At 45.0% G+C, this 20,156-nt stretch overlaps 1 protein-coding gene across 2 annotated transcripts in view; it reads left to right on the forward strand.

Annotated features, from left to right (window-relative positions):
* The window catches only part of BAP1 (BRCA1 associated protein 1), a 1,282,715-nt gene that overhangs the window by 994,829 nt on the left and 267,730 nt on the right, over nt 1-20,156 (forward strand). The window lies entirely within an intron of this gene.

Consider the following 20,156-nt stretch of genomic DNA (forward strand, 5'->3'; position numbering starts at 1 on the left):
TTTTGTGGGTGTGCAGGAGATCCATCAGTGTGGGGTCTGACAATGCCCTGTATGCCTGGCATAGCTCTCCCCTCAAAAGCATGTAAGAGACAGAATACAGGGATAGGGCCTTGAGGTGGTCTGAATAGGACATGTTACTTTTGCCCTGTATTCTTTTAGTGAAGAACCTCTGTAGAAGTTCCAGTTAGTGGATGTGCGTGGTTAGGAGGTGCATACCAAAGAGGGCATTGTAATCAACGACAGGTCTGATGAATGCCAAATAAGTGGAACAATGACTTTTTTGGACCTATTACTTTTACTCTTGATATTTTATTTTATATTGCATTAACATTCTTCTAAGAAATGCAGCTTCTAGTTTCACTTTGTGTAGTCTCTATTCCTGTACAATCTGAATTCCTATTGAAACAGAGGAAGTAAGGTTAAGATTTATATAGAAAGCCTGTTGTGGAAGGACACCAATGAGGCCGGGATGCCTGTGTTTGGACAGCACCATGGTGCTGGGAAGCTGACTAGTTATGGTGCATGTAGTACAGATCCCTGAATACATCTGGTATTAGCAGAGTGGACACCTGCTGGACAACATTACTTACTCTCTATGTCCTGCCTTGAACAACCACTTTGCTCTGGCCTGATGTGTGGAGCATTAAGGAGCACAACGCTGTAGAGGGGAGAATTCAGAACGTAAATGATGTATGATGCCAGCTTGTTCTCTTAACAACAGTGAAAAAGTATGTGAGATGCTTCAGCCTAATCTCTCCTCACACCATGCCAGATCCTGTACAAACCTTCTCAAGGGAAACCCTGAAACATCCAGATGGCTAACTCAGCTGACTACCAAAGCCTAATTTCTTAAGGAGGGTGAAACTCCCAGGCGTCCTGTTTGGGAGGGCATGCAAAATGTTTGTTCTGATTTGATTCCAGGCCATGACAGCTGCTTCCAGATGGCAGTCATATGTGACAGCACTGTCAGACTGTTTGCTGTGAAGAAGTCCATCCTCCTCAATAGTAAAAACAGTAAGGCATCTCAGCATCCATAACTTTCCCACGTTACTAGCTCCTCCCCTTTTTTTACACATAATGCTCTGCAAAATGACTTCCTTTCCTGATTTCCTTTGTCTTTCATCAAAGCAGAAGCGTCATAGAAATTACCCCATGCTACAGTTTTGCACATCACTGAGTCAGTCATTCTTTTGAGACTTTAGTTAATACCCTGTCCGGTACAGAGCCAGTAGCAGGTGAAATAGTGAAAGTCAGTTTTTCCTCTATTCCTTTTTTTTTTCACTGAGGCGTATTAGCTAAAAATGTTCCAGTATGTTAAATTTAATATAAACTTGAAGATTTTCATCTTCCTGTGATTTTGGTCAGCTTTTGTGTCAGACCATTTAATTTTTACCTTTTTGCATTTTACCTTTATCTATCTAGACTTCTGTCATTTGTCTTGCTTTGTCCTTGTCAGCTTTCATCTTTTAGAAGTATTTGCTTAACTGGAGGGTAAAGCACGTAGAATTCAAATGCAGTTAAAATTCTAAAGAAGAATCCTCTTTGTGTTTGCTCTATAAGTTAAGAGCAATATGTTCTGTAGTCCTGTCTCGCCTTCATTCTTACACATGGGTTCGGAGCTGATCCTCGACTCCAACTCGGCCTTTTTTTACAAGCTCAAAGTCTTCTAGTTGGCTCGTGGCTAGGTAGGTATCCCATGGTGCACCAGTACAATCCCAGATCTCGTTTGCCATGTCGACGAGTTCGGATGTGCTTCTTCTTGGCCGTGGCTAAGTCTAACACATTTTGCTAATTTTTTGGCTAATTTGTACTGTTTTTGAAATTTAGATAGCTTTATCTAGCTTTTTCGAGTGTCGTTTCTGTAGTTAGATAGTTGAGCATTTTAAGTTTCTTAGAACAGTTGGCCATTGGCCTTATCGTTCTCATTGGTATCCTGTGTGCCAGTTAGTTTATCTCTGGGCTTTTGCCAGATATATTTCTAGTAGTTTAGATATTGTTGATTATTAGCAGTAGGTGCTTTTGCACGTAGTTTAGACTGTGTGTGCAGTGCTTTGTAAAATTTAGATGAGCTTTCTCTGTGTGCTGTGTTCTTAGCTTAAAAAATGGCTTTTTCTTGCGGAGTTCTCTGCATAGTTGTATTGTATTTGCAATTAGAATGGGGGTTCTGACCTTGGTTCTCTATATCTGACTTGTTAGAGATTTTTTTCCGGTGTGTGGGCGTGAGTGGTTACAGTTGTCTTTTCTAACCCCTTGCCTCTTCTAGGTCCGTTTTAGTTAGAGGACCTAAGTTTCTCCTTCTCTTTCTTCCCAGGGCTAGGCCTGTTTAAGTTAGAGGACCTAGTCCTTGTGGTTGTGTGTCTGCTGGTACATTAAGGGTTAGGCCCGTTTAAGTTAGAGGACCTAGTCCTTGTGGTTGTGTGTCTGCTGGTACTTTAAGGGCTAGGCCCGTTTAAGTTAGAGGACCTAGTCCTCGTGGGTGTGTGTCTGCTGGTACTTTAAGGACTAGGCCCGTTTAAGTTAGAGGACCTAGTCCTCGTGGTTGTGTGTCTGCTGGTACTTTAAGGACTAGGCCCGTTTAAGTTAGAGGACCTAGGCCTCTCACTCTTTTTTTTCCTCTCTGTGTGTCTGATTGGCTTAATCTTCTGTGAGATGTCTAGGAGGTCAAGGATCATAAGCCCTCTGGCTTTAAAAAGTGTGTGAAATGTTCACAGAATATGTCTATAACGGATGGCCACAGTAACTGTGTATACTGTCTTGGGGCTATCCATTTACAGGAAACGTGTCTATTTTGTCACTCATTTAGTGGGACTGGAGGCCCATCTTAGACCTCAGCAAATTAAACAAATCCATAAAGGACAAGTTCTGGATGGTAACACTGCAGCCCATACTCCCCTTACTAGGGAAAGACACTTGTATGCTCTCAATAGACCTCCAACACGCTTACTACCACATAAAATGGACAGGGTGTCGAGGAGTCATCTACGCTTCCTACCATTTTTGTGCTCTGCCCTTTGGTCTCACTACAGCCCCCAGGGTGTTCACCAAGTGTATGGCAGTAGTGACAGCTTACCTGAGATGTTTAGGATTCCAGGAGTTTCCGTATCTGGACGACTGGCTCCTGACTGCCCCCACCAAGCATCTACTTCTTCGGACCAGGGACGCTATTATTCAACTTTGTGCCCAGTTGGGGATTACTATAAATTGGGGAAAATCTGCCTTATTGCCCTCTCAATTTGTGACTTTTATAGGCGCAGAAATAGACACAGTAGCCATGTTGGGTCGCCTTCCAGTAGAAAGGGCACAGAATCTTGTACTACAAATTCACTGTCTTTTCCCTCTCCGAAAAGTAAGGCCAAGACTGTTCTGAAGCTTCTAGGGACCATGGCTTCTAGCATACTACTAGTGCAGTTAGCCAGTCTACACATGCGGATTCTTCGGTGGCTTCTGTCGTCCCAGTGGTCCTTTCAACAACTGCCCTTAACTCACCACATTCTGTTAACTGAGTCTTGCAAGAAGGACCTCAGTTTGTGGATTCAACCCAATCAGTTAACTGCAGGTACTCCATTCCGCTCTTGCCAACCCGTTGCCACTGTGACCACGGATGCCTTACAGATATGGTGGGGGGAGCATTATCTAGGCAGGACTGTCCAAGGCACATGGCAAGATCACGAGGCTCACCTGCATATCAGTGTTCTAGAGATAAGGGCGATGCTCCTGGCGTTGCACTTCACGACCTTCTTCCTCTTGGGTTGATTGCAATACAATCGGGCAACAGGTCGGTAGTATGGTACAAACAAGGCGGAACCAGATCATACCCACTCTGTCGAGAGGTCATTCGGGTTTGGAAATGGGTGATATCTTCCCAGTGCTTTCTGGTGGCGACACACATCCCGGGGACAAACAACGTGATAGCCAACAAACTCAGCCTGACAATTTTGATGCCTCATGAGTGGTCTCTGAAGTAGGAAATAGCGGAGCAGATTTTCCACAGATGGGGACAGCCTTGCTGTGTTCTCTTTGCCAGCCCAATCAATGCCAAATGCAGCAGCTGTTTCTCCCTCATCCACCCTCCGGGGGAGTCACCGAGAGATGCACTTGTTCACGATTGGCCTCTGGGTCTCCTTTATGCTTCCCCCCTTTTCCCCTTATATCCAGGGTGATTACGAAAGCAAAACTGCTGGGAAGCAAACTGATCAGGTTCATAGGTTGGTACTAGGCTATCAGCCCTAGGGCCTATACAAGCCTAGCCATAACAATTCCCTGGCTATTTCTTCCCACACTATTTACTTCCCTGGACCCCTGTCTAGCAGGGCGACTGACGTGATCCCCGGGGTGAATTTCCTTTCTCCCATCCAATCGTCAAGGTACTTTTGAAGAGGGCCAAAGAGGCACTCTGCTTGACATGTATGGGCAATGTGTTCCGGAGTCTGGGAAGTCTCTGGGTCAGGAACCTATCCCTCCAGCATGTTTTGTTTATTGTGATGACAAGGTTTAGATCCCTGGAGCGTGTGGCTCTGAGGGATTGGGATTTCTTTAAGTGTAGCATGTCCAATAGCTCTGGGTTTGACATGGCCTTGTATGTTAAGCAGAGATTGCCTCTGAGTAGACAATATGCGACAGAGTATTGCTGGAGTTTTTTAAGGCGGTCAGCGTAGGCCATCTGCTTTAGGCCTGTGATTTTTTAGTGAGGTATTTCTGCGGCCTTTCCAGTCGTTGCAGATGTCTTGAGAGGTACATACCAAACAGGGGGTTGTATTCTATAATGGGTCTAATGAGGGATGAGTACAGTGGGACAGTGACCTCCTTTTTTCTGGATGAAAATCCCTTAGTGATGAGGTGTGCCACATGGAAGGATTTCCTGACTGTTGTGGCGATGTGGTTATCGAAGGTGAGACCACTGTCCTCCTGTATCCCTAAGTCTCATCACACTTTCGGTGTTTAGTGTACTGCCACCTATATGGTAATTCACAGGTACATGTTTTTTCCCAAAGGGGATAACTATACATTTCTTGGCATTGAGCTTGAGCCCATGGCTCTGGCACCAAGCATCTGTTTCTGTAAGACCCTTTTGTAGAGTATCCACATAATTTGGGGATTCATTAATGGCTCCCAGTTTGCAGTCATCTGTGAACTTTGTTAGCCAGAGTCCCTTAGTGTTGGCCTGTACTTCAGAGAAGTAGATGCCAAACAAGAGCGGTCCCAGGACTGAACCCTGAGGTACTCCACTTGTCACTTGTCTGGAGCTGGATTTGGAGTCTGCTACCTTTACAGTGTGGGTTCTATCAGTAAGCCAGTTAGCAACCCATTGGGTGACATAGGGATTAATGCCCAGCTTAGTAAGTTTGTCTATGATTCCAGAGTGAGGGATGGTGTCAAAGGCCTTGGCAAGGTCTAGATAGGCTGTGTGGACCACCTTACCCTTGTCCATGGCTCTGGAGACTGATTTGAAGAAGTCAGTCAGGTTCAGGAGACAAGATCAGCTCTTCACGAACCCAAACTGGGTGGGGACCAGTGTTTGAAGGTTGCCACTGTCTTTGTTCATAAGTTCCATGATAATACGCTCCATGCCCTTGCAGATAAAGCTTGTCAGACTGATGGGACGGTAGTTTCCAGGATCCAAGGTGGATCCCCCCTTGTGAAGTGGGATAACTGTAGCTCTGAGCCACTCAATGGGCACAAAGCCTGAGGTGTTCATAGGTTTATAGATTAGTGAGGCTATGATTAAACATGACACTTAGGTGAGGTGCCAGTTCATATTGTAGTTCATGTAGTACACAGCCCGGGATGTCATCTGGTCCCATGGATGTTGTATTCTTAGTTTTGGAGAGTGCGTTTTTTTACCTGTGTGGCCGTTATTACCGGAATTTGGCAATCTTCCAGTATTGAGATGGGCCATTTAGGGGGTGAGGGGGGTTGAAGTTGGCACTGAATCGATCTGCCAGGATATTGGCAATATCCTTGGGATCAGTATATTTAATGCCATTCTGTTTTAGCGCAGAGCAGATTTGAGCATTGCCATTTAGATTCTTGACATAGCTATAGAATGCCTTGTGGTTGTCTTTGGAATCTTTGGCAATTTTATTTTCATAACTAGCTTTGGAGGATTTTATGAGGGATCTCAGTTTCTTACTGAGGCTGGTAAGGGAGTTTTTTGCATCCTGGGATTTTCCTCTTTTCTGCAACAGTTTCTTCCTTTTGTTGTAAAGTTTGTTTATGGCAGGGAACCACCTGATTGGCTTCCTTTTTTGGATGAGAGCATCTTGGTTCTGTTTGGGATGGCACGATTCATGCATGAGTAGATGTGCTCGTACAGTGCCTTAGTGTAGGATTTAGCAGTTGAACTTTCAGTTCCTGTCTGCATGGGTGTCATGAAGCTTGTCACTTGTAGCATAAAGTTGGCTTTGGAGAAGTTTTTTATGGAGGTTTCCTTACTGGGGGGTGGGGGTGGGATGTGGATGTTAAGGGTGATTAGCTTATGGTCAGACCTGACTAACGAGGGGGTGACCATAGGTGTGGATCATCGATTTCCCATGTTGGTAATGACCAGGTCTAGGATATTGAAGCCCCTGGTGGGACTATGGATTAGTTGATCCAGGGCGTTGGAATTTATGAATTCCAAGAACCGTTGGGCAAAGGTGTTGGTACATGAGTAGTTTCACCAGTTAATGACAGGGTAGTTCAAATCACCCATATTAGGGTGTTAGGTTCTATCTTAATATTTTCCAGTATGTTTAGAAAGGTGTAGTGAGAATCTTGGGGTATGGTGGGGGATCTGTAGCAAGCTATTGTTTGGATTGCAGTCTTACCTAGTGTTAGTTGCACCTGGAGAATTTCAGACGCATTGCGTTGGGCAACTAGCCTGGTGGTGTGAATATCCTTGGTGAATATTGACACTCCTCCACCTTTAGTGTTTCGGTCCTGATTTGGTGGCCAAAAAGTGTGGTAAGAGTTGTAGCTTGGTATTGCAGGGGTGCTCTCTGGAGCCTTGAACCAGGTCTCAGTTACTGCACAGATATCGATGTTCTCCATTTTTAGGAGTGCCTCGAGAGAGTGCATTTTGAGGTTTAGACTTCTAGCATTGAGTAGCATTACCTTCAGATTTTGCATGCTTGTACCTGTTACGGTGGTGGTTTTGTCCTTTGAACTTTGCCTAAAAAAGGCACTATAGGGGTGGCAAGAGCCTTAGCCAGTAACCTGAATCCCAGGGGCGACAGGTGCAGACCATCTCTGGCAAAGCATCGTGGTCTGTCGATCATGTCGTCCCAGGCAGAGACAGATACTGGATGCCCTTTGAATGACACCAATTAGCCAATTCTTGAAGTCAATCATTTTGCCCTTATATTGTGGTATCATTCTGGGTGAAGGCAGGATGCTACTCAGGGCTAGGGTCATACCTGCCTGGGCCACATGATCCAAGAGCTCTTCCATGTCTTTTTTCATGTAGTCCAGGGAGGTACGTCTCAAGTCATTCACTCCAACATGGACAATGACAGAGTCATATTTGTACTTGTGGAGTGACTTGAGTGCATGCATTATATGGCGGATCCTGGCACCCGACAGGCAGCTGACTGTAATTTTCTCCTTGTTCAACCTGGTGAGTGGGACATGAGTGTGCCAGACTATAGAGTCACCTATGACTAAAGTGTTAGGTACGTTGTCGTGCCTTAGGGGCTGTTGCTGGGTGGCACACTGGTGTTGTGAACTATGTGACACTTTGGTTGTGATTGGTGTTTGCGTTTCAGCTTCAGAGGTCCTTGTTGCTTGGGCAGGTTACAGTTAAGGGCCTCTGCATATGTGGATTTAGTGTTGCTATATGTGGGTGTTGGTGGTGTGGGTTTAGAAGGGCCATGTGTTGCTTGAGGGTGTAGTGTGGGTGTTAACCTTCTCCTCTCGACTGTCTAGCACAATCTTGGGTGAAGAGAGCTTTGCTTCCATTTTGGCTATGTAAGTGCATCTCTCACAGGTTGTAGTGTTGGGTGGTAGGAGGAGAGGGTTGTCTGTGTACATGAGGCAATTGCTGCATTGCCCCAGTATGCCCAGATTCACCAAGTGGACAGGAGAAATCACCGGAAGCTGACCCTTGGACATGCCTGGTTTGGTGCTTTTTTTTTTTTTTTTTTTTTTTTTTTTAGTAAAGTACAGGAGCTGTTTTCCCTTACCTTAGCAAGGTACTTTGTAATTATAGGCTGTTTAGTGCCTACGATTAATTTCTCCTTATTAACAAGAAGAGTTTAGTGCTTGTATCAGTTTAGGGCTTCGTAGTGCTTTCCAGCAGGTATTAGAGCAAGTGCTAGTCACGGGGATGCTTAAAGGTAAGATGAAAAAAAAATGCACACTGCAGTGTGTACTAGATGATAATGATCCTCATTACTCCTTACTGGCCTCGTCAAGTTTGGTTCCCCTTTCTCGGGCTTCACCTGTTAGACGATCCATGGACTCTGGACCCAGTGCCAGATCTCTTCATAGGTTCATAGGTTCATACTAGGCTATCTGCCCTAGGGCATTTATAAGCCTAGCCAGAGTGTGTTTGGCTTTTGCCACCCATTTTAAAATAATTTTGCTATGCCCTTTTTCGAGGTTAGTATACTGTGCCTCTGTCTAACAGTGACACAGAAGTGATACCCGGGGTAAACCTACGATCTCCCATCCACTCATCAAGATTCCTCTTGAAGAGAGTCAATGAGGGACTCTGCCTAACCTGGACTGGGATTTTATTCCAGAGTGAAGGGAGCCTCTGGGTTATGAATCTGTCCCTCCAGCATGTCCTATTTATTTCAGTGCTGAGGTTCAAGTCTCTCTAGCACGTAGCTCGATGGGATTTGGATTTTCTGAGGTGCAGCATGTCCATTAATTCGGGGTTGGACATGGCTTTTTACGTCAGGCACAGATCGCCTCTGAACAGGCGGTATGCCACTGAGTAGAGCTGGAGTTTCTTGAACCGGGCAGCATATGGCATCTGTTTGAGCCCTATGATCCTCCTGGTGAGGTACTTTTGGGGTCTTTCCAGTTGCTGCAGGTGTCTGGTAAGGTACATCCCAAAAGGGGCATTGTACTCAATTATGGGCCTAATGAGGGATGAGTAAAGAGGCACGATGACCTCCCCTGATCTAGATGTGAATCCCTTCATGATTAGGTGGGCTATATAAAATGTTTTTCTAACCACTTTGGCCACGTGGTTGTCAAATGAGAGATTGCTATCAACTTGGGTCCCCAGGTCCCTAATTACTTCTTCTGTACTTAATGGATTACCACCTATGTGGTAATTTGTGGGCACTTTGTTTTTGCCAAAGGGGATGACTATACACTTTTTGGTGTTTAGCTTGAGGCCATGGCTCTGGCACCAGTTGTCTGTTTCTATGAGGCCCTTTTGGAGGATGCTTGTGTCGGCTGGAGAGTCAATTATGGCGCCCAGTTTGCAGTCATCAACTTAGTCCGCCACAGTCCTTCCGTGTTGGCCTGTACCTCCGAGAAATATATACCGAACAAGAGAGGTCCCAGGACTGAGCCTTGGGGGATGCCACTTGTAACTGGTTTGGAGTCTGACATGGCTCCAGCAATTCTAACCATGTGGGTTCTGTCCTTGAGCCAGTTTGCAACCCATCTAGTGACATAGGGATTTATATTTAAGCTGGTGAGCTTATCTATAATGCCCGAGTGGGGTATTGTATCGAAGGCTTTTGCGAGGTCCAGGTAGGCTGTGTGGACCACCTTCCCCTCGTCAATGGCCTTGGTGACTGTTTCAAATAAATCAGCCAGGTTTAAGAGGCAGGATCTGCCCTTAACAAAGCTGAACTGGGTAGGATCCAGTGTCTGTAGGTCCCCAATGTCTTTATTTATGAGGTCCATGATGATCCTTTCCATAGCTTTGCAGACCAAGCTAGTCAGGCTTATGGGGCGATAGTTTCCAGGATCCGTTGAGGCACCACCTTTGTGGAGAGGGACCACTGTTGCTGTACGCCACTCTTTGGGTACATATCCTGTAGTAAGGCTGAGATTGAACAGTAGTTTTGTGTTTGGGTTTAGCTCTTCTTGGAGTTCATGTAGGACGCAGCCCGGGACACCGTCTGGTCCCATTGATGCTGTGTTTTTTGCTTTGGAGAGGGCAGCTCTTACCTGAGCATCTGAGATGTCAGGGGGGCAGCACTCTGCTGGGATAAATATTTGCCCTTTTGGTGGGGGGGGGGGGGTTTGCGCTGAACCTGTCAGCTAGGATGTTGGTAATATCTGTGGGTTCGGTGTATTTTTTGTCATTTTGGACTAATTCTGAGCATATCTGGGAATTCCCACCCAGGTTCCTAACATAACTAAAGAAAGCCTTGTGATTATCCTTAGTGTCCTGTGCAATTTTTCTCTCTAAGCTGGCCTTAAACAATTTTATGAGTGCCCGTAGTTTTTTGCTAATACTGATCAGAGATGCCTTCCCTTTTTGGGATTTTGCTCTATCATGTAGTAGCTTCCTCCTTCTGTTGTATAGTTTGTTTATGGCTGGGGTCCACCAGACAGGACGTCTGCCTTTGGAGGATTGGGTCTTGGTTTTATTTGGGATTGCATGATTCATGCATTCCTGAAGGTGTTCATAGAATGCGTTTATAAAGAATTCTGTGGTCTGGGCCATATTTTTCACAGGCCCGGGGGCTTTGAAGGATTCCACCTCGGTTTTGAGGAGTGTGAAATTTGCTTTAGAGAAGTTTTTCACTGTGGTTTTCAGGGCAGGGGGTGGAGTCGGAATGTGAATATCCAGTGGGATTAGTTTATGGTCTGATCTTACCAGTGAGGGATACACTTCTGGTCTGGAGTATAGAGTCCCCATGTTGGTGTTTATCAGGTCCAGTATGTTTTCCCCTCTTGTGGGAGTGGTAACAAGCTGCTCCATAGCATTTGAGTTTATAAATTCTAGGAACCTTTGAGCTAGGGTGTTGGAGCTAGAGTAATGCTCCCAGTCTATTTTTGGGTAGTTGAAGTCGCCCAATATAATGGTGTTTGGAGAGACCTTCATATTTTCCAGTGTTCTCAGGAAGGCCGAGTGGGGTTCCTGGGTTTGGGAGGGTGGTCTGTAGCAGGCTATAAGCTGGACGGCAGTTTTACCCACTGTTAGTTGCACATGGATAGTCTCTTATGCTTCGTGCTGTGCCGCCAACCTGGAGGTGTGGGTATCTTTGACGAATATTGATACTCCCCCTCCTTTTGTAGTACGGTCCAAGTTTTGGGGCCAAAAAGCATGGTATGAGGTATAACCTGGTAGTGCTGGGGTGCTCTCGGGAGCCTTGAACCAGGTTTCTGTTACTGCACAGATATCGATGTTCTCCATGCTAAGGAGAGTTTCGAGTGCATGCATCTTGAGGTTTAGACTTCTGGCATTGAGTAGCATTACTCTTAGTTTCTTATCCCTTGTGATACCTATGGAGGTGGGTTTGTCTTTTGAGCCTTGCCTAAAAAAGACACTATGGGGGTAGCAAGAGCCTTTGCCAATATCCAAAAGCCCAGGGGTGACAGGTGCAAGCCGTCCCTAGTGAAGCATCGTGGCTTGACGAGCATGTCATCCCAGGCTGACAGACGTTGGATCCCCTTTGAATGACACCACTACTTAAGCCAGTTGTTGAAATTGATCATCTTGTCTTCATATTGTGGCATCATTCTTGGTGAGGGTAAGATGCTACTCAAGGTCAGGGTCATACCGGCCTGGGCTACATGCTCAGAGAGCTCCTCTATGTCTCTTTTCATGTAGTCCAGGGAGGTACGTCTCAGGTCATTCACACCAGCATGGACAATGACTGAGTCATATTTGTACTTGCCTTGGAGTGACCTGACTGCTTGTGTTATGTGGTGGATCCTAGCGCCCGATAGGCAGCTCACCGTGACCTTCTCCTTGTTCAGACTGGTGAGCGGGACGTCAGTGTGCCTGACGATAGAGTCACCTATTACAAGTGTATCAGGTGTGTTGTTTAGCCTTAAGGGCTGTGACTGTTCAGCACACTGGCTTTGTGAGCTATGTGTTACACGAGTTTTGTTTTGGGGTAGCGGTTGCTTGGGTGTCTGCTTTGGAGGTCTCTGCTGCTTAGGCAGATTTTTATTTAGAGCCTCCGAATATGTTTTTGTGTGTTTATGTGTTTGGTTTGCTGTCGTGGTAGGTCTATGTGAGATTGGAATTGTAGTGAGTGTGGTTTCCTTCTCCTCCTGACTGGTTTCGCCAGTACTGAGTTGAGAGAGCTTAGCCTCCAGTATGGCTATATGGTTGCATCTCTCACATGTGTTGGAATTTGTTGGGAGGAGGAGAGGGTTGTCTGTGTACATGAGGCAGTTGTAACATTGCCTCAAGATTCCGAGATTCACCAGCTGGTGTATAATTTCCTAGTGGAAGGTTTATGAGAAGATGTAAGGATATGAATCACAGAGGGTGATAAATCGTGAAGCCTGACTAGGGATGGAACTGGAGCAGCCAAGCTGTCTTGAGGGTCTGTAGGCTGGGGTGAAGACAGCCTGACATGTGCTCCAGTTCCATCCCCAGTCAGGCTTCACGATTTCTCACCCTCTGTGATTCATATCCTTACATCTTCTCATAAACCCTCCACTAGGAAATTATACACCAGTAAATGGAGGAGGTTCTCTATCTGGGCTGAGGAAAGGAATGTTGACCCTTATACTGCACCTATTCCGGTGGTATTGGAATTCTTGTCTGTACTTTTCCACCAGGGATCTGCGTCTGCCACAATCAGGGTTCTGTTGACAGCGATTTCCAGTTTTCATTTGGGTCAACAAGCTTCTAATCTGATGTCACATAGGTTGTGCAAGACCTTCCTTAAAGGTGCAACTTTGTTAAGAACCCCCCCTTTCAGGAACCAGTTGCTTCATGGGACTTGAATTTTGTTCTATCCAAATTAACGTCTCCACCTTCTGAGTCAGCCCATTCATCTCCTTTGACATTTCTGTCTTGTTAGACTTTTTGTTTTTGGTGGCAATCACATCTGCTAGAAGGGTTTCTGAGTTGCAAGCACTATCCGTCAAACCCCCATATTTGATACTTCACAAAGACAGAGTATCTCTTCATACTAATCCATCCTTTGTCCCCAAGGTCTGCTCCCGTAACACTCTGAACCAATCCATAGAGCTTCCGGTGTTCTTCCCTAATCATTCCAATGCTGCAGAATACAGATTTCATCAGTTGAACATTCACTGACAGTTATGGTTTTATTTGACCGGACCAAGGAATTCAGGAAGTCAGACCAATTATTTATTTCCTTCTCCGACTCCAGATTAGGTCTCCCAGTTTCCAAAGTGACCCTCTCTAATTGGATCTCTAGCTGTATAGCTTGCATTTACTGTTCTGATGGTAAGCCTTTACCGTTCAAAATTAAGGCTCATTCTACGAGATCTCAGTCTACTTCTTCAGCCTTTCATGCCAGGGTCTCAGTCAATAATATCTGTGCAGCAGCTACTTGGGCTACCCCTCACACATATATTACTCATTACAAATTGGATTTGACCTCCAGGGGTAGAGCATACTTTGGTGGTTCCATGGTACTCGGGAGTATTTTTCCTTGAGCTACCCAAGAATAAGGTGCTAGGGACACTGTCCCATATGTAAGAATGAAGGCGAGATAGAACTACAGAACATAAAGAAGTTATGTGCTCACCATAACGTTCCATGTTTGTAGTCCATCTCGCCCTTCATTCTTATGAACCAACCCTCCTACCCCCATCCTGGAAGGATCTGGAGACAGAAAAAAATTATTATTATTAAGTGGAGACCTTTTGTTATTGGTTTCTTTCTGCATGGTTTTTCGTTATTTCTCTTTAGTTAGTAGCAAATTAGATCTGGGGATTGTACTGGTGCACCATGGGATACCTACCTAGCCACGAGCCAACTAGAAGACTTTGAGCTTGTAAAAAAAGGTTGAGTCGGAGCCGAGGATCGGCTCAGAACTCGTTTAAGAATGAAGGGCGAGATGGACTACAAACATGGAACGTTATGTTGAGTACATAACTTCTTTTTTTATCTGGTTGTAGTGTTTGAAAACCTTTTGCTCCAACTACTTTTAGATATAAAAAAAAAAGGTTATTTTTTTTTTTTTTTTTTTTTTTTTTTTTAGAGTACAGCAAGGCCCTGTATCCTCTCCTGATGAAGATTCATCCTAGAGTGCCACTCCTGAGTCTAGTAAAGAAGATACGCAAGAATAACAAGGTTGTGGAATGTTGTGTATGTCCTCAATCGCTTTCTCTCTCTTTCTCTCTCACACACACACGCACACACACACACACACACACACACACACACACACACACACAAAAGGGAGAGTCAAAATTGACTTCCACTGTTTCACCTGCTGCTGGGGTCTAATGTACTTGTCAAAGTATAAACTGAAAAGTTTCTTGTTAGACATACTAAAGCTAAAAGCATGGTTTTGCCTTATTGTGTGTTGTGCAGAATGTGTCAAGACCATCATCAGCAAGGTCTTTTAGATGGTGGTATGTACCTTCACCAGAGATTGACTGTGAGAAGTTGGCGGTAGCTTCTTTGCAGATCCAACGAAGGATGTCTTTTGCCTTTCTGTCTGTGGATCCAGGGTAGATAAAGACACGGTCATCATCTACCATTTCAACAAAATTGTCCTTGTTTTCTTTACCATCCCCTCTACTAGTGCAACCTGTGATGAGGCTGAAGTTGAGCCATTCATCACCGATGTTGACATCTGCAGATATTTCAGCTTCATCTGTGGTCATTATGCAGAGACCATAGCCTTTAAACATCAGCTCCATTTGATGTCAACTTTGGCATCACTGTTGATGGCCTTGGAGACAGTGCTGTCATCATCTCGGGGTACTTTGGCCTCAGTATTGGAGAATGGCCTTCTGCATCTGAGCTTGACGCTAGTTTTGTTAATGTCATCTAGGAGGAATTAGCTTTCTAACCCTTGAGAATAAGGCTGTCAGCATTTCACCAACACTCATTAGCTGTATGAATTCCATTGGTGTTGACTGTCTTTTATCTTTTAGATGGTCCACTGACATAAAGGGATAAAGTGTTGACTATTGCCCAGGTGACCTGATTTCAGTTAGTGATTCAGGCACCTGACAGAGCTAGCAGGGAGGATAAGGTACTCATATCTTGGGACTAGCAGAGGCTAGAACTCAGAGTATTAGATATTAGGCTAGGAGGTGGAAGAGACTGCACAGTGCATTCCCCAAAGTGTTGAAGGGGGTGCACAAAGTACTTTCTTCATTTTCAGCTAGTCATGACCTGATGCTAGGCACATAAAGAGGGGACTGTAGGCCCCAATAACCCCAGACCCTGTGGAAGAAAATAACATGCCCAGCACTCACTCCACACCTCTGAGAGAAGAAGAAATGCTGAAATTGGGCCCCTCAGACAGCAGGACAGACAGCTTTATTGAGCAGGGAGGAAACTTTGATGGTAAAAGGAGTACCAGATAAAAAATAAAAATAAAGTAAAAATCTTTATCCGTTGACAGCAGGGGCTGGTACCATTGCGCTTCAGTGCAGTGGTTGTTGACGCAGTCATTGTTCTGTCCTGCATGTGCAACCCTAAGTGCTGATGCCATCCATGACTTTGGACTCAGCAACAGAAAGTGCTTTGTCTGGTTCTTCAGCCATCCACATTTTCCATAAGTAGGTCAAAGGGAGGGAGCCTCTTCCAGAAGTATTTTCAGACATCTGGATCATTACAAAGTACTTTATCTTCTCACCCATCATTTCTAAAGACCAGTAAAGTCATAAGTATAAAAGGAAGTACTTGTACTGTCTTCCAGAGTCCCACATTCCAAATGTCAAAGAGAAAGAAGGTGTAGATTCTGTCCTTCCTCTTGGATGGCCCAAAACGTGGGGAGGTGATTGATGTGATGACAGATAGGGGATGGATCGCAGACCCTACATCTTCTCTGCAAGGGATTCTGCAAGAGGCATTTAGACCCCCTCTGCTTCCTTCCTTCCTCAAGTTTTGTTCTGTGATTAAAATGGTTTGGTTGGTAGTCAAGTTTGCATGGAAAAACCTTGATGGTGTGGTACCTGTCTGAAGCACCATGCAAGTTGCACATACACAGAAGTTTTTCTTTTTTGTTTTGCTTAGTTTTTATTTTAATTTTATGCTCATTAAACAGTAAAGTGCTGCTTAGGAAGCATAAAAAAGGACCTCCATTTGCTTTTTTAACTGTCTGAGCTTTGCAGCAGCTTAATATGCTGCCATGAAGTGTCTGTTTTGTTTTTCAGTGAGCATTAGCTGTACATTAACACCCTGCTGGAGAATGTTTGTTCTACAATCGGGGTTCATAGGTTCATACTAGGCTATCTGCCCGAGGGCATTTATAAGCCTAGCCCATAGTTTTGTGGCTTACGCCACCCCTTTAGTTTGGGGAACTATGCCCATTATTTTGCTGTGCCTCTGTCGAGCAGTGACACTGAGGTAATCCCTGGGGTATATCTGCGATCTCCCATCCATTGGTCAAGATTTCTCTTGAACAAGGCCAGCGAGGTGCTCTGCCTCACATATACCGGGATTTTGTTCCACAGCATAGGGAGTCTTTGGGAGATGAATCTATCCCTCCAGCACGTCCTATTAATAGCCGTGTCGAGGTTTAAGTCTCCCGCCCTTGTGGCTCTGATGGATCTAGATTTTTTGAGGTGAAGCATGTTCATCAAATCTGGGTTTGACATGGCCTTGTATGTCAGGCACAGGTCACCTCTGAGCAAGCGTGGCGACTGAATAGAGCTGGAGTTCTTTCAGTCGGGCAGCATAAGTCAGATTTTTGAGACCCTTTATCCTTTTGGTGAGGAACTTTTGTGGCCTCTCCAGCTGCTGCAAGTGTCGGGTCAGATACATTCCGAATGGGGCATTGTACTCAATCATTGGTCTGATGAGTGATGAGTATAGGGAGACTATGACCTCCCTTGATCTAGATGTGAATCCCTTCATGATAAGGTGGGCAATGTAGAAGGTCTTCCTAACTACTATAGCAATATGGGTGTCGAATGACAGGCTACTGTCAACCTGGGTCCCCAGGTCCCTGATAACTTCTGTGCTCAGTGGATTGCCACCTATATGGTAGCTAGGGGTAACCTTGTTTTTCTCAAAGGGTATGACTATGCATTTCTTGGCATTTAACTTTAGGCCATGGCTCTGGCACCAGTTATCCGTTTCTGTGAGACCCTTCTGAAGGATATCTGTGTCAGATGTGTTTGACTACGGCACCCAGTTTGCAGTCATCTGCAAACTTTGTCAGCCATAACCCTCCTGTGTTTGCTTGTACTTCGGAAAAGTAGATGCCAAACAAGAGTGGGCCCAGGACTGAGCCCTGTGGGACACCACTTGTGACAGGCTTTGAGTCTGACATGGCGCCAGCAACTCTGACCCTATGGGTTCTGTCACTCAGCCAGTTTGCAACCCATCTTGTGATGTATGGGTTAACATTTAAGCTGATGAGTTTTTCAATGATACCCGAGTGGGATATTGTATCGAAGGCCTTTGCTAGATCGAGGTAGGCTGTATGGACTGCCTTTCCCTCATCAATGGCCTTGGTGACTGTTTCGAAAAAGTCAACCAAGTTTAAAAGGCATGATCTGCCTTTGACAAAGCCAAACTGGGTTGGATCCAAAGTCTGCAAATTCCCTATGTCTTTATTTATGAGATCCATTATGATCCTTTATAACTTTCCCATTAAAGGATCTCCAGCCTTTGCTGTCCATTCTTCTCTATAGCCACGATTCCGTGTGTAGTACACCACTTTTTAAATTACTTCCATTTTAAGTAATAAGCAGAGAACCTCCAGTGTTTGCCCAGCTTTGATCCCTTCCCCTACTTTAAGCCTTTTTCTGTCAGTACATGATCTGATATAAAGAAGGCCTCACTAGATCAGTGTGTTCCATTTCATACTTATCCTTACCAAATGCAAACTTACGTGATGCTGTTTGATATAAAACGTGTGCTTGGAGGAATATTCTAGTAACAGAGTAATGTCACCTAAGCTCACAGTCCTCATGTGTAAGTCTACATATCAGCCTAGTCTAGGCAACCCTACAGTTCCTGGCCCTCCCTCTATGTCCTCCCTAGTGCTTACTTCTTGAAATACTATCTATATTTGTAATTCCCTTTGTTGAAATCCATTGGGAAGTAAACAATGAAAATTGTGATCTTCCTTTCCATCCACTAAGCCTCAGTCCTGTATAGCTTCAGAAAGATCAGAAATTGGATCTTGAATTTGTCAGGCAAACTCTATATATTAAGAAAGCCACTCCTACCTAAAATAAAAGTCTGTAATTTCTGATAAAATTCACCTTGGTCATTTTATTCAAAATGGGTGAAGAAAATGATGATCCTCATTCTGTCCTCTGACACCACAGAACCAGTCGGCAAAAACTGCAAGAACGATTCAGCCAAGCCAGAATCCTCACTGTGTGATACTTTGAAACCTCCTCCTCTAGTAGAAGCCCGTGGGATTTATGCAAATGACCCCTTAAGGACATATGGGTCCATGTTCAGCTGTCGAAAGAAAATCGCATCAAATGGCTAAATGTACGTAAAACATTGAAACAATAAATTACCGAACATGTCTTACTTCGAAAATAAATTTATTGAATGGCCATAGTTGAACAACATCGCAAACACAACCAACCAATTAGGTGGCTTTGCCCCCCACAACCCCCAATATGGAGGGCTGCACCCCCCCAAACTCCAAGATCACACTACAGTGGGGAATATGGCAAATTTAAAAGGTTTCTTTCACTTATCTTATGCAGCACAGTACTTCCAGCTTGTTGTTAAAAAATGGGCCTGAACATATTGTTATATTTAGAGTTCTAGAGGTGGCTTTCCATAACCTTAGAGGTGGTGATTTACACAATCTACTTGAATTGTCTGAATAGAAATGGATTGTTACATTTCAGGCGGATAAATTACCTGGGATAAATGTGACCATCGGTATAAAACCTGTCATGAAACATAAAACAAGAAAGTAGAGCAATGATGTTCATCGTGCATACAGCTGCAGTCATAACAGATGGGTTCTCCTGCCGTCAGGCGGGTCCTCGGTCGGCCGAATTCCAAAGTCTAGGTCCGGCGTCGGTTGTCGTCGCTTCTTCCCTGATGTCAGTGCACCAGGGGTATAAAAGAACCAGCCGACGCCATTTTCTTCAGTCTTTCTTGCCGTGCGGTGCCCAAAGCAGAAGCAGTTCGCAAGTGCCGGTCGGCCAGCTCCTGAAATTACGAAAATTTTGCAACCAAAGTCTTCTTGAAAGCTAAGTACCCCGTTGGGGAAACTTTTCTTGCCTCAGACCGATGTCAGACAAAGTTAATAATTGTATTTCTTGTGGGAAGCAAATACCGCATAAGGATTTTCATTCCCTCTGCATTCCTTGCTTAGGCCCAGACCACGACGTCTCGCCCTGTTGTTTTTGTGCTACATTCAACAAACGCACCATTAAGCGTCGGGCAGAGTTCGCCCAGCACTATTTTAGCAGAAAATTTAATTATATTATGTCGTCGGATACTCCGACTCCAGTTTTTGTGCCCGCACCTGTGGTTTGCTAACAAAGATAAGGACCGACACACGAGGTCCGCGGCCTCTACCGACACCACGCCAAAGCCGACTACAGGTGGTCCGGTTCTCAGCGAGGCACCTACGCAGCCCCTGCCTACCGACGACACTTCATTGGCAGTGTCTTCTGTGCCCGAGGTCGCAGGCTCCTCGGCCCACACCCCGACTACAGATACCAAACCCACTTTTGGTGGTGAATCTCAAAATGTAGACAGGTCTGCCTTCTCTCAAGGTGTCTTCAGACCTTCCTCTTCTATCAAGGCTTTCACTAAGTCTAAAGCAGCCATGCATTCTAAGAGACAAGCTCCACAGGGCCCTTCTCCAAGCCCCATGCCTAAAAAACAGATGCTTAAAATGGCTGAGGATTTGATTACTCTTATCAGGGGTTCTCAACCCCCCCCCGGACAAAAGGCCCAGAGTGGAGGAAGAATCCCCCTCCACTGACCAGGCCTCCATTATTTCAGAGCACTCTGATGAACAGGAACATTCTTACTCCCCTTTTGAAGATTCTGATGCTGAGGAGTCCATTCCCTCTGTCTCCCCCCCAGAGGATTACTCATTTGGGGAAACCTTGCATACCTTAAGGGAACACTTCCACTGGGAAGGCCAAGAGTA

The sequence above is a fragment of the Protopterus annectens genome, chromosome 7.part1 (assembly GCF_019279795.1).
Source record: "Protopterus annectens isolate FY-2018-M chromosome 7.part1, PAN1.0, whole genome shotgun sequence".
In the NCBI taxonomy this organism is placed as follows: Eukaryota; Metazoa; Chordata; order Ceratodontiformes; family Protopteridae; genus Protopterus; species Protopterus annectens.